The sequence below is a fragment of the Mobula birostris genome, chromosome 6 (assembly GCF_030028105.1).
Source record: "Mobula birostris isolate sMobBir1 chromosome 6, sMobBir1.hap1, whole genome shotgun sequence".
NCBI lineage: Eukaryota > Metazoa > Chordata > Chondrichthyes > Myliobatiformes > Myliobatidae > Mobula > Mobula birostris.
In genome coordinates, this window is record NC_092375.1 from 49,898,018 (window position 1) to 49,911,864 (window position 13,847).

The 13,847-nt window shown below is 42.8% G+C and overlaps 1 protein-coding gene across 3 annotated transcripts in view; it reads left to right on the forward strand.

Annotated features, from left to right (window-relative positions):
• Window positions 1-13,847, forward strand: part of LOC140199044 (uncharacterized protein CXorf38-like) — a 64,004-nt gene that overhangs the window by 35,732 nt on the left and 14,425 nt on the right. Inside the window, exon 7 of one of the 3 annotated variants that reach the window (XM_072260473.1) lies at window positions 11,193-11,922. The exons of the other annotated variants lie outside the window; for them this stretch is intronic. The gene's annotated coding sequence lies outside the window, so the exon portion shown is untranslated. Of the gene's footprint in view, window positions 1-11,192; window positions 11,923-13,847 lie in introns of those variants that run through there. 3 annotated transcript variants of the gene reach the window in all.

Below are 13,847 nucleotides of genomic sequence, written 5' to 3' on the forward strand. Positions count from 1 at the left end.
ACTGACCTAAACATCATCGAGAATCTGTGGATAGACCTCAAAAGATCAGTGCATGCAAGACTGCCCAAGAATCTCTCTTTTGCAAGGAAGAATGGGTGAAAATCCCCCAAACAAGAATTGAAAGACTCTTAGCTGGCTACAGAAAGCGTTTATAAACTGTGATACTTGCCAAAGGGGGTGTTACTAAGTACTGACCATGCAGGGTGTCCAAACTTTTGCTTCAGGTCCTTTTCCTTTTTTTTTTATTTTGAAACTGTAAAAGATGGAAATAAAAAAGTAATCTTGCTTAAAATATTAAAGAAATGTGTCATCTTTAACTTTATGCCTTTTGGAAATCAGGTCACTTAGTCACTTTTAGTCACTTAGCTATTCACAGTAACAGAAATTTTGACCAGGGGTACCCAAACCTTTGCATGCCACTGTACCTCCTCATCAATTTTTAGCCTATTCTGAATCTTAACTATACTTCCTTTTTGAGACCCCAGCAGTATCTTATTTCTTGGTTAAAACTGATGTAAAATTCTCAATTGGACTGTAAAACATGCACCTGTCTTTGTGAATAAATTTGTAATTTTGCTTCCGAATGGCCCACCTCTTCTCTTTGCATTTTTCCTGCCTTCATGCCCATAGAATATGTTTGCTGTGTTATATACCCCTAGGGTTCTTTTTTTTCCCGTGGACTTTCACTTTAAAATGCTGAGAGAATGAGACTGACTTTTGGGACATTGTTGGATTTCTACTGACTACAAAAAATTGCTTGGTTACTATGGTGAGAGGTGGAGTTGTTTGATGGACAATGAATGTTTATGGTTTCTCGCGGCTTGTTTTGAATAAGCAAGGTCAGGTGATCCTCTTATAGACATACACAGGTCACAGTTAAGATTGTTTCGATCAATAAAAGACACCAGTGAGTGGGGTTGCTGGTTTAAACTTTCAGTAACCCAAAAGGGGTGAGTTGAGATCAATCCAGAGTATTGGTAAACGACTCTCACAAAGTACAGCAACTAGAAGAAGTTGACAGAGAGAGGAGGGGAGAGGAAGGTTTGAAACAGAAGAAACCTAGTGACAAAGAGGTCACTGTTTGGACTCTCTCCAAGTAACCCGTAAGGTTGAGTTTGATTCCATTCGAATATGAAAGTGTGATTGTCACATAGTTAATACACAGGAGTGGTTCTCTGGTGAGGGAAGACCTTTGTGAATACCACATGTGTATTTACCCTTTGTCTGGGTGTGGTAGTTCACTGAGAAAGGCATCCCTGTGGCATTTTACTGTTGGAGTTATTTCGTATGTCATGGAACTGGATAAGTGGCGTTGTGTGTTTGGGGTAACCATGTGGAATCTACCGTGTGTCTACCATTGCCTGGGTGGTGGTTCCCTTGAAGATGGTCCCCTTTGTGATAAGCTACTGTTGGTGATACTTCGTGTGTGGAGTGGAACAACTTCGGAGATAAAACCTATTGTTGTTTTGTATTGCTGTCGTGGAATCTGTGGAATAGCGATGTAATTGCCTTCTCACAACATTGGCCTTTGGATTACAAATATCTCACATTAATTAACCTGAGGATCGAACTGAATTTTCTTACATACCATGGTAAGACTGTAACTCTTGCCAGCTGAGCTTGAATGAGTTTGGGAACTTTATCTATACACCTATATATGCATAACCCTGGTTAACTTACTATATTACGTAGATGCTAATAAAATAGTCATTGTTAAACAGCAAAACCAGACTCCAGGTGTGTTCTATTGCTGCTGATACTTTTACAGTGTTGCGGGCATGTAACCAGTACTTTCCCCAGGGTTGTGTGTACGTAACAGCTGACAGCCCTGGAAATCATTGTCATGCTCTGGGCTTTTATTCTTTGTTTTATTCATCAATCAGAGAGCTCTGGGTTTCATTTCCCTACCTTTCTTCCACAAGGGAATGTATATAGACTGAACATGAAATATCTGCATCTTATCTTATGGTTTTGCCTGCCAAACTTTGGTTCCAATTTACCAGGGCTAGATTTGTTCTTGTCCCACTGAAACTTTTTTTTTTGGTTGACTTTTTTTTTACATGGGAGTGATCTATTAATTGTAGTTACTCTGAATCTTACAATATGATTGCTGGTTCCTTGATGATTCCCAACTAGTCTGAGTTTCACTTGGCCTGGTTCATTCCTGAGAACCTAGTGGAGCCATGAACATAAATACAAAATAATCTGCAGATGCTGGGATCAAAGCAACACTCACAGCACGCTGGAGGAACTCAGCAGGTCGGGCAGCATCAGTGGAAACGATGAGTCGACGTTTCGGGCAGGAACCCTTCGTCAGGACTGAAGAAAGAAGGAGGGGGAAGATTTGAAGAATGCTTGTAGGTTCAGTTGAAAAATCAGTAATTTGAAAGACAGGTGGGGGAGGGGAAGCAGGGACGTCATAGGCAGGAAAACAATGGGTAGTAGAAGAAGGAGGCAGAATCATGAGGGAGGTGATAGGCAGCTGGGGGACAGGGCAGATAAACAGGGATAGGGGAAGGGAGAGGGAGGGAATTACCGGAAGTTGGAGAATTCTATGTTCATACCAAGGGGCTGGAGACTACCTAGACGGTATATGAGGTGTTGCTCCTCCAAGGGCAGGGACACGATCCAGCGGCCTCTCCGAGGGTAGTGACACAAACCAGCGGTCTCTCCAAGGGCAGGGACACATACCCGTGCTTTCGGGTGGGCCTCTCCGAGAACCGCTTGCTCTCCTCCATGTTTGCCTCGATGTTTCAATCTTCCTCAATGCTTTAATCGGTAAGAAATGTAGTTGATCATGGGTCCTCTTCTTGTCTCCAAGCATTTCCTTATGGTAGCTCATGCTCGCATTTCTCTCCTTGAGTTTTCTCAGGGACAGCAAACTGCCAGCTCACTTGATTGAACTACAGATTGTAAGTCACAGGCTCCAACAGCCTCAAAAAGAAAACCAAGACAAAAGGAGTAAGTAGAAGACGTCGAAAAACTGAAATGATTGACTATCTGGAAGATGTTGCCCGAGGAACCGTTGTTCACTGGCGCCAACTTGACCGGAAGACTCTAAAGCATTAAGGTTGAACATCATCTTGAAGATGCTGATTTTTAAAAAATACTTACATTTATGTCTTTTCTAAGGAGTATAGAAATATTACAGCTGAATGCCTGCTGACAATATTAGAGGACCAAAAATAGATGTCCTGCTTTATTATATATTGACCTGGATTTTCCAGTGAGAATGACAGCAAAATGATTATTGTTCACCATTGCAAACTTAAATCATATTCAGGAGTAAGCATATGTGCAGATTACAGCAGAAACCAAGGAGAGCAGATGGAGAAAGGCAAGATGATTAGGATTAAGATTAATTATATTTTTGTAGTAAACTGTCAAGTTCATTGTGTGAAAAATGGACATTATGAGTATCCCAGGAATGATGTAAAAATACCAACGACTGAATGTATGTGAATTGGGAGTTTTAGTACACTTGCTTTTCAAATGTTCAGGCATTGAGTGCCAAGAATATAATCTGATTACTGAACCACATAGGCAAAATTATACACCGTCAAGTTAAGCAAGGAGTTAAGTTTGACTCCTTTCCTCTTCCTTTTCAGTCCTGATAAAGGGTCTCAGCCGAAAAGTTGATTGTTTAATCTTTCCATAGCTGCCGCCTGGCCTGCTGAGTTCCTCCAGCATTTTGTGTGTGTTGCTTTGAAGTTAAGCAAGTTGTGCTTCGAGTATACTGTATATAGTCCCTGACTTACGCCCAGTGCTATTTGGCCACATAAGTTACTGTAGTGCTAGGAAGTTTGTGAATCCTGTAGAATTGTCTCTATTTCTGCATAATTGTAACCTAAAATGTGATCAGATCTTCATGTGTCCTAAAACTAGATAAAGAGAACCCAGTTAAATAAATAGCACAAAAGATATTCTACTTGTTCATTTATTTATTGAGAAAAATAATCCAATATTATATGTATTTGTTGGAAAAAGTATTTGAATCTCTTGGGTAATGCCTTCTACAAAAGCTATTTGGAGTCAGGTGCTCCAATCAATGAGATGAGATTGGAGGTGTAGATTGTAGAGGTGATCTGTCCTATAAAACAGACACACAAATTCAGGTTACTGACAGAGCCTGCTCTTCTCAAAGATTTGTTAATGTGCAATCGAAACAACTTTCGGAGGATCTTAGAAGAAGAATTGTAGAGATGTGTAAATTTGGAAAAGGCTACAAAAGCATTTCTAAAGACCTGAATGTTCATCAGTCCACAGTAAGAGAAATGCTCTACAAATAGAGGGAAATCAGTACTGTTGCTACTTTCCCTTGGAGTGGGCATCCTGCAAAAATCACACCAAGAGCACAACGTGCAATGCTGAAGGAAGTGAAAAAGAACACAAGGGTAACAGCAAAAGACCTGCAGAAATCTCTAGAACTTGCTAAAGTCTCTGTCATGTGTCCACTATAAGAAAAACATTGAACAAGAATGGTGTTCTTGGAAAGGCACCATGGAGGAAACCGCTGCGCTCCAAAAAGTTCGTAAAAGATGTTCTACAATTCTTCTGGTACAATGTTCTGTGGACAGATGAGACAAAAGTTGAAGTTTTGGGTGGAAATGCACACTGCTATGTTTGGGGAAAATAGAGCACTGCACACCAACACCAAAACCTCAACTTAAATGTGAAGCATAGTGGAAGGAACATCATAGCCTGGGGCTGCTTTGCTGCCTCAGGGTCTGGACAGCTTGCAAACACTGAAGGAACAATTAATTCAAAATTGTATCAAGACATTTTACAGGAGAATGTCAGGGTAGCAATCCATCAGCTGAAGCTTAATAGAAGTTGGATAATGCAACCAGACAGTGATCTGAAAAACAAGAGTAAATCAACAACAGAATGGTTTAGAAAAAAAGAAAATCCGTGTTTTGAAATGGCCAAGTCAAAGTCCTGATCTTAATCCTATAGAAATATTGTGGAAGGACCTGAAGTAATCCATCAGCTCATGCAAGGCAGCACACTAACATCCCAGAGTTGAAGCAGTTTTGTAAGGAGTATTGACCTAAAATTCTTCCAAGCTGATGTGTAGGGCTGATTTAACAGTAACCAGAAATGTCTGGTTGAAGTTATTGGTTTACAAGGTGGTCACACAAGTTACTGAAACAAAGGTTCACGTACTTTTTTCAACAAATACATGTAATATTTGATCATTTTTCTGAATAAATAAATGAAAAAGTATAATGCTTTTTGTGTTATTTATTTAATGGATTCTCTTTATCTAGTTTTAGGACTTGTGTGAAGAGCTGATCTCATTTTAGGTCAGATTTATACAGAAATAGAGAAAATTCTACAGGGTTCACAAACTCTATAGCACCACTGTAGATTTGGATGAGGTATCAAAACATTTGTGTTCTTGGTCAGTTCAGGCCAATCTGTCACCTCATCAACATCTTATCATCTTCTGGGATGAAGCAGCTCCTTTAACAGACCCTCCATTAATCTGCCTAAACATTTAGTTCTTCCACGGTCAATGACAGTGCCTGCAGTGTACACCATCTACAAAATGTACTGCAATTTTTTCCCAAGCTGCACAACAACAATGCTAAGCTTTCAGCTATACTGAGCAGTGTAGGGAGTTCATGAAAACCTCATCAGTGCAGATTCTGTTCTTACTCACCACAGCTGCCATTGCTCGTTTCGGTCCCTCCTCAGTAGCACCGTGGTAATCCTTCACTAAGGCAATAGCTCTCAATCACCTTCTCAAGAACAATTGGGCATGGGCAGTACCTTGCCAGCTATACCCACATCCTGAAAATGATTAAAGCAGCTTCTTCACTAGTCCAATTAAAATCTGGGTTGTTGAAGTTTTACTTTTCAATGTGCGCTATGCTTTGCCAATATTTAATGCCCATTTCTAAATTTCTGTAGTCATATTGTGGTCTGGTTCCTCTCAGTACACGATTGCCTCTAGCTCCTTTATTTTATTAGTGATACGGTTTACAGATCATTTAGATTAGATTAGATTCAATTTTATTGTCATTGTGCCGATTACAGATACAAAGCCAAGGCCGAGGTGCAACAAGTGAAGGAGTGAGTGAGGGCATTGGCTGAGAAGGAGCGGTTGATTTAAAAACCGGTCAGGACCAGCCTGCAGCACAAACGTTCAAGGTCGGCCGAGGTGCGACAAGTGAAACGAATTAGTCAATATATCAGCCAATATAATCAAGGTTGGCTCTAGGGGAGTGGCCTTGTCGAGGGAAGTGCCTTGTGAGAAAAGTGCAAGTCTTTGTCTCGGGAGTCTTCGGCGAGGACGCTGAGGGAGGAGACTATGCCACAGTTGGAGAGGGTGAGAAGTGGTGAAGAAATGACAGGTCAACTGATTCAGTGTGATGCTTGCATGATGTGGGAGGTCAGGGACACAGATGGTGCCTCTGGCTGCTACAAATGTGGAAAGTGTGTCCAGGTTCAGCTCCTGAAGGACCATGTTGAGGCACTGGAGAAGCAACTGGATGACCTCAGGTTCATCCGGGAAACCGAGAGTTTTCTGGACAGGACCTACAGTGAGATCGTTACACCGAAGATACCGGAAGAGAAAAGGGGGGTGACGATGAGGAAGGGATGGAGGCTTGGAGTACAGGAGACCCCGGGGGATGTACCTCTTGAAAACAGGTTCATCCTCTTAGAAGCTGTCGGGACAGAAGACGTTGCCAGTCTGAGAGGCGGATAGGTCTGCGAGTCAAAAATTGGCACTGAAACAAAGCCGAGGAGACAGAAGTCAGGCAGAGCTGTGGTAGTAGGGTACTCCATAGTGAGAGGTACAGAAAGGGGTTTCTGTGGCAACAGGCGGGATTTAAGGATGGTGTGTTGCCTCCCTGGTGCCAGGATCCAGGACATCACAGACCGATTGCAGGGCATCCTCAAGGGTGAAGGTGAACAGCCGGAAGTGGTGGTGCATGTGGGCACAAATGACGTCAGAAGGAAGAAATTCTGCTGCGTGAATTCAGAGAACTCAGAAGAAAGCTGAAAAGCAGGACCTCCAGGGTGGTTATCTCCGGTTTACTTCCAGTTCCTTGTGCTGGTGAGGGCAGGAACAGGGAGATAGGGGATCTGAATGTGTGGCTGAGGAGCTGGTGCGGGAGGCAGGGATTTAGATTCTTGGACCACTGGGATCTGTTTTGGGGTAAGGGTGAATTGTATAGAAGGGACGGGTTGCATCTTAACAGACGGGGGACCAGCATTCTGGCAGGCAGTTTTGCCGCTGCTACATGGGTGTGTTTAAACTAAGTAGTGGGGGGGAGGGGACGAACTGGAAATAGAAGGATGGAGATAAAGGGAAAGAGAGAATAAGAAAAGTTAAGAAAGACAACAGAATTAATGGGGCAGAAAGCTCAAGAAGGGATCAGAGAGTATGGCCAAATGCAATAGGAATCAATGTGAAAGGTGAGGGGAGTAAAAGTATTACTTTAAATGGATTAGAAGTATGAATGCACGGAGTATAAGAAATAAAGTGGATGAGCTTGAGGCTCAGTTGGAATTTGGCAAGTATGATGTGGGAATAACAGAGACATGGCTGCAAGAGGACCAGGGCTAGGAAATGAATATTCAGGGGTATATATCCTGTTGAAAGGACAGACAGGTTGGCAGAGGGGGTGGGGTAGCTGTGTTGGTGAGGAATGAAATTCAGTCCCTTGCAAGGGTGGACATAGAATCAGGAGGTGTAGAGTCAGTATGGATAGAACTGAGAAAGTGTAAGGGCAAAAAGACCCTAATGGGAGTTATCTACAGGCCCCCAAACAGTAGCCTGGATATAGGGTGCAAGTTAAATCAAGAGTTAAAATTGACATGTCGCAAGGATAATACTACGGTTGTTATGGGGGATTTCAACATGCAGGTAGACTGGGAGAATCAGGTTGGTACTGGACCCCAAGAAAGGGAGTTTGTGGAGTGCCTCAGAGATGGATTCTTAGAGCAGCTTGTATTAGAGCCTACCAGGGAGAGAAGGCAATTCTGGATTTAGTGTTGTGTCATGAGCCAGACTTGATAAGGGAACTCGAGGTAAAGGAGCCATTAGGAGGTGGTGACCATAATATGATAAGTTTAACCTACAATTTGAGAGGGAGAAGGGAAAATCGGAAGTGGCAGTATTACAGTTGAACAAAGGGGACTATGGAACCATGAGGGAGGAGCTGGCCAAAGTTGACTGGAAAGATACCCTAGCAGGGATGACAGTGGAACAACAACTGCAGGTATTTCTGGGAATAATACAGAAGGTGCAGGATCAGTTCATTCCAAAGAGGAAGATAGATTCTAAGGGGAGTAAGGGGCAACTGTGGATGACAAGGGAAGTCAAAGGCAGTATAAAAATAAAAGAGAGGAAGTATAAGGTAGCAAAGATGAGTGGGAAGCCAGAGGATTGGGAGAATTTTAAGGAGCAACAGAAGATAACTAAAAAGGCAATACGGGGGGAAAAGATGAGGTACGAAGGTAAGCTAGCCAAGAATATAAAGGAGAATAGTAAAAGCTTCTTTAGGTATGTGAAGAGGAAAAAATTAGTTAAGACCAAAGTTGGGCCCTTGAAGACAGAAATGGGTGAAATTATTATGGGGAACAAGGAAATGGCAGACGAGCTGAACAGGTACTTTGGATCTGTCTTCACTAGGGAAGACACAATCTCCCACATATAATAGTGCCCAGAGGACCTAGGGTAACAGAGGAACTGAAGGAAATTCACATTAGGCAGAAAATAGTTTTGGGTAAACTGATGGGACTGAAGGCTGATAAATCCCCAGGGCCTGATGGTCTGCATCCCAGGGTACTTAAGGAGGTGGCTCTAGAAATCGTGGACACATTGGTAATCATTTTCCAATGTTCTATAGATTCAGGATCAGTTCCTGCAGATTGGAGGGTAGCTAATGTTACCCCACTTTTTAAGAAAGGAGGGAGAGAGAAAACAGACAAATATAGACCAGTTAGTGTGATATCAGTGGTGGGGAAGATGCTGGAGTCAATTATAAAAGATGAAATAGCGGCATATTTGGATAGCAGTAGCAGGATAAGTCCGAGTCAGCATGGATTTACGAAGGGGAAATCATGCTTGACTAATCTTCTGGCATTTTTTGAGAATGTAACTATGAAAATGGACATGGGAAAGCCAGTGGATGTAGTGTAACTGAACTTTCAGAAAGCCTTTGATAAGGTCCTACATAGGAGGTTAGCGGGCAAAATTAGAGCAAGTGGTATTGGGGATAGGGTACTGACATGGATAGAAAATTGGTTGGCAGACAGGAAACAAAGAGTAGGGATTAACGGGTCCTTTTCAGACTGGCAGGCGGTGACTAGTGGGGTACCGCAAGGCTTGGTGCTGGGACCGCAGCTATTTACACTATACCTTAATGATTTAGATGAAGGGATTAAAAGTAACATTAGCAAATTTGCAAATGACACAAAACTGGGTGACAGTGTGAAATGTGAGGAGGATGTTATGAGAATGCAGGGTGACTTGGACAGGTTGGGTAAGTGGGCAGATGCAGTTTAATGTGGATAAATGTGAGGTTATCCACTTTGGTGGCAAGAACAGGAAGGCAGATTACTATCTGAATGGTGTCAAGTTAGGAAAAGGGGAAGTAGAACGAGATCTGGGTGTCCTTGTGCATCAGTCACTGAAAGTAAGCGTGTAGATACAGCAGGCAGTGAAGAAAGCTAATGGCATGTTGGCCTTCATAACAAGGGGAGTTGAGTATAGGAGCAAAGAGGTCCTTCTGCAATTGTACAAGGCCCTGGTGAGACCCCACCTGGAGTATTGTGTGGAGTTTTGGTCTCCAAATTTGAGGAAGGACATTCTTGCTATGGAGGGAGTGCAGCGGAGGTTCACCGGGTTTATTCCAGGGATGGCGGGAATGTCATATGTTGAAAGATTGGAGCGACTGGGCTTGTATACACTGGAATTTAGAAGGATGAGAGGGGATCTGATTGAAACATGTAAGATTATTAAGGGATTGGACACGCTAGAGACAGGAAACACTTTCCCAATGTTGGGTGAGTCCAGAACCAGAGGTCACAGTTTAAGATTAAGGGGTAGACCATTTAGAACAGAGTTGAGGAAAAACTTTTTCACACAGAGGGTTGTGAATCTGTGGAATGCTCTGCCTCAGAAGGCAGTGGAGGCCAATTCTCTGGATACTTTCAAAAAAGAGTTAGATAGAGCTCTTAAAGATAGTGGAGTCAAGGGATATGGGGAGAAAGCAGGAACAGAGTACTGATTGTGGATGATCAGCCATGATCATAGTGAATGGCGGTGCTGGCTCAAAGGGCCAAATGGCCTACTCCTGCACCTATTGTCTATTGAAATGCAGTTAGCACCTAACCAGAAGTGCAAAGAATAGTGTTATTTACAAATTAACTATGAATAAAAAGTAAATGCTACAGCACACAAATATAAAAGTACTGAGACAGTACAATATGGGTGCAGTGCTGCTTAGCGCTGTGATGTGAGGTTCAGCAGGGTCACAGCCTCAGGGAAGAAGCTCTTCCTGTGCCTGCTGGTGCTGGTGCGGGAGCGGAGGCTCCTGTAGCACCTACCGAATGGGAGGAGAGTAAAAAGTCCATGCTTAGGGTGAGATGCATCCTTGATAATGCTTTTTGCCCTGCCCAGGCAGCGTTTATGGTAGATGTTCTCAATGGTGGGCAATTGGGTGCCGATAATCCGCTGGGCAGTTTTCACCACATGCTGAAGTGCTTTGCGGTCCGATACGGGACAATTGCCATATCACATTGAGATGCAGTTGGTGAGTATGCTCTCAAGCTCATTTTAATAGGATTTCCTCTCAATTTATGGTTAAACATCTTACACTTCTATTACTTTCCTTTAGCCTGTTATTCTTCCCAATGCTTTTTTTTCTTGTTTCATACTTAGCTGTATTTCTTGTAAATTTACATCAGTTCCATGCCTGGGTAAAATAAAATTTAATAATAGCCATATGCATGTATATTTACCTCACTGATGTTTTTACATTTTCAAAGCATGTAAGGCTGCTTACACCTTGTGTCTTCCGTCCGTTTCACTTTTATGTGGGTTTGACCTGTTAATCACTTCTCTCCCTCATTATCTCAAAACTAGAAGTCCAACACTATTAAAGAGATGTTACTAGAGTCTTTGGTTGTGCCCTCATCACATCCATAATGATTACATTTGCTTCATTTCACAGGAGAACGATGGGCAATGAAAGGATGAGTGCATCCTTTTATGGGCTTTTCTCCATGTACAAAAAACCTGTTACTTTGCAAAGTTCTGCTCTTCAGCTGCCAAGCCAGCTTTTAACACAATGGTTCCTACAGTTCTGATTGGAAAGCTCCAAAATCTGGACTTTTGTACCTCCCTCTGCAACTGGATCCTCGACTTCCTCACCAGAAGACCACAATTTGTGCGGATCGGAAGTTACATCTCCACCTCACTGGCAATCAACACTGGCAAGGATGCGTGCTTAGCCCACTGTTCTACTCTCTCTGCACCCATGACTGTGTGGTTGGCACAGCTTAAATGGCATCTATAAAGTTGCTGACAACACAACTATTGTTTGCTGAATTTTGGATGGTGTTAAGAAGGTGTTCAGGAGTGAAATATATCAGTTGGTTGAGTGGTGTTTTAGCAACAACCTTGTACTCAACGTCGGTAAGACCAAAGAACTAATTGTGGACTTAAGGAAGGGTAAAATGAAGGATTAGAAGTGGAAAGAGTGAGCAGTTTCAAGCTGCTGGGTGTCAACATTTCTGAAGATCCCTTCTGGGCTCAAGATATTGATGTAGCTGCAAAGAAAGCATAACAGCAGTTATAGTTCATTGGAAGTTTGAGGGGATTTGGTATGTCACCAAAGATACTCGCATATTTCTACAGATGTACCGTGGAGAGCATTCTGACTGGCTGCATCACCATCTGGTCTGGGGTTGGGGCTGGGGCTGGGGTCAAAAGAAGCTGCAGAAGTTGTGAATTCAGTCAGTTCCATCATAGGCACTAGCCTCCATAGCATCCAGGACATCTTCAAGGAATGATGCCGCATAATGGCCTCATCCGTCGTTAAGGACCCCGGTCAGCCAGGACATCAGGACATGTCCTCTTCTCATTGTGACCATTAGGAAGGAGGTACAGGAGCCTGAAGACACACACTTAATGATTCAGGAACAGCTTCTTCCTTTCTGTCATCCGATTTCTAAGTGGACTTTGAACACATCAACACCACCTCACTTCTTGTGTTTGTTCTATTTATTTATTTAATTTAACTATTTTATGTATATACTCACTAATTCAAAGATTTTTCTATTATTGTGAATTGCAATGTACTGCTGAAAAACGCAGATTTCATGACGTATGCTAGTGATATTAAATCTGATTCTGAATGCACCTTCATCACCAGTGAACAAGGGCACTTTTATTGCACTTTTGGAAAGTAAGTAATCTGTTGCCCTCTGGTGATAGCTTATGGCATGTACAGCACTTGATCTGATACTGAGTATCTCAATATTTGGTACTTGTGCGTTTTTTATTATTAAATATTATAAGGTGTTTGGAAGGTCTGGTTGTGGATGTGGGAGGCAAAAGACAGGAAATTATAGGCCATATAGTTTGACTTCAGTGGTTGGTAAGATGTTGGAGTCCATTATTGAGGATGAGGTTTCAGGGTACTTGGAGGCACATGATAAAACAGGCCATAGTCCGTATGGTTTCCTTGAGGGGAAATGTTGCTCAACAAATCTGTTGGAATCCTTTGAGGAAATAACAGGCAGGACAGACAAAGGAGAGTCAGTGGATGTTGTTTACTTGGAGTTTGAGAAGGTGACGCACTTGAGGCTGCTAATCAAGATGATATTACAGGAAAGATACCAGCATGGAGGGAAGATTGGCAGACTGGCAAGAGGGAAAGAGCAGGAATAAAACCTTTCTGGTTGGCTACTAGTGATAGTGGTGTGCTGCAGGGGTCCGTGTTGGGACCACTTTTTATGTTATACAGTATGTCGATTCGGATGACAGAATTGTTGGCTTTGTGGCCAGGTTTGTGGATGATACGTAGATAGATGGAGGGGCAGATAGTGTTAAGGAAGCAGGGAGTCTGCAGAAGGATTTAGACAGATGAGGAGAATGGGCAAAGAAGTGGCAGATGGAATACAGTGTCGGGAAATGTATGGTCATGTACTTTGGTAGGAAGAATAAAGGCATAAACTATTTTGGCGTAGACTATTTTCTAAATGGAGAGAAAATATTTCTGGTACTGTATATATTTCTAGTAAGATGGTGGCATGCTCAATCACAATGACCCTTGCAGGTCCACGCAGTGGTGTAAGTGTCCGTCTCTTAAGTCTTTTTTATGATTGCAAGACACTGCTGGATATTAAGAGCACCAAATATTGCAGGTCTTCCACACTTGCAAGTTGCTGGGCAGCTGGACTTGTAGTGTGTCATCGCTTGCTACAGCCACCTAGGGAAGAGGGCATCAGAGGCAGTCTAACAAATGGTGCAAATGATTGTCTTTGACAGTTTTCTTGTGATCGCAGCACCCTGTCAGGCATTGGTAATGTCGAATACGGCAAATCCGGTTCATTGGTTGATTGGCAAGACCAACAGCAGGGGTAATGCGAGGCCTTGGATATTGCGTGGACCAGGCCCTCGTGCCATGGCATCACCTGCTGCAGCCACCCGGGGTGGAGATATTGGAGGCGATGTGGGAGAGAGCAGAGGTAGGGTGGGCGCACTGGAGTTATTGCTGGGTTGGGCGCACTGGAGTTATTGCTGGGTTGGCTGCTAGCTCCTCTCATTGGTGCTGTTCTCCAGTGTTCGCTCAGTGGAACACAAGCTGAATTATGTTCATCTA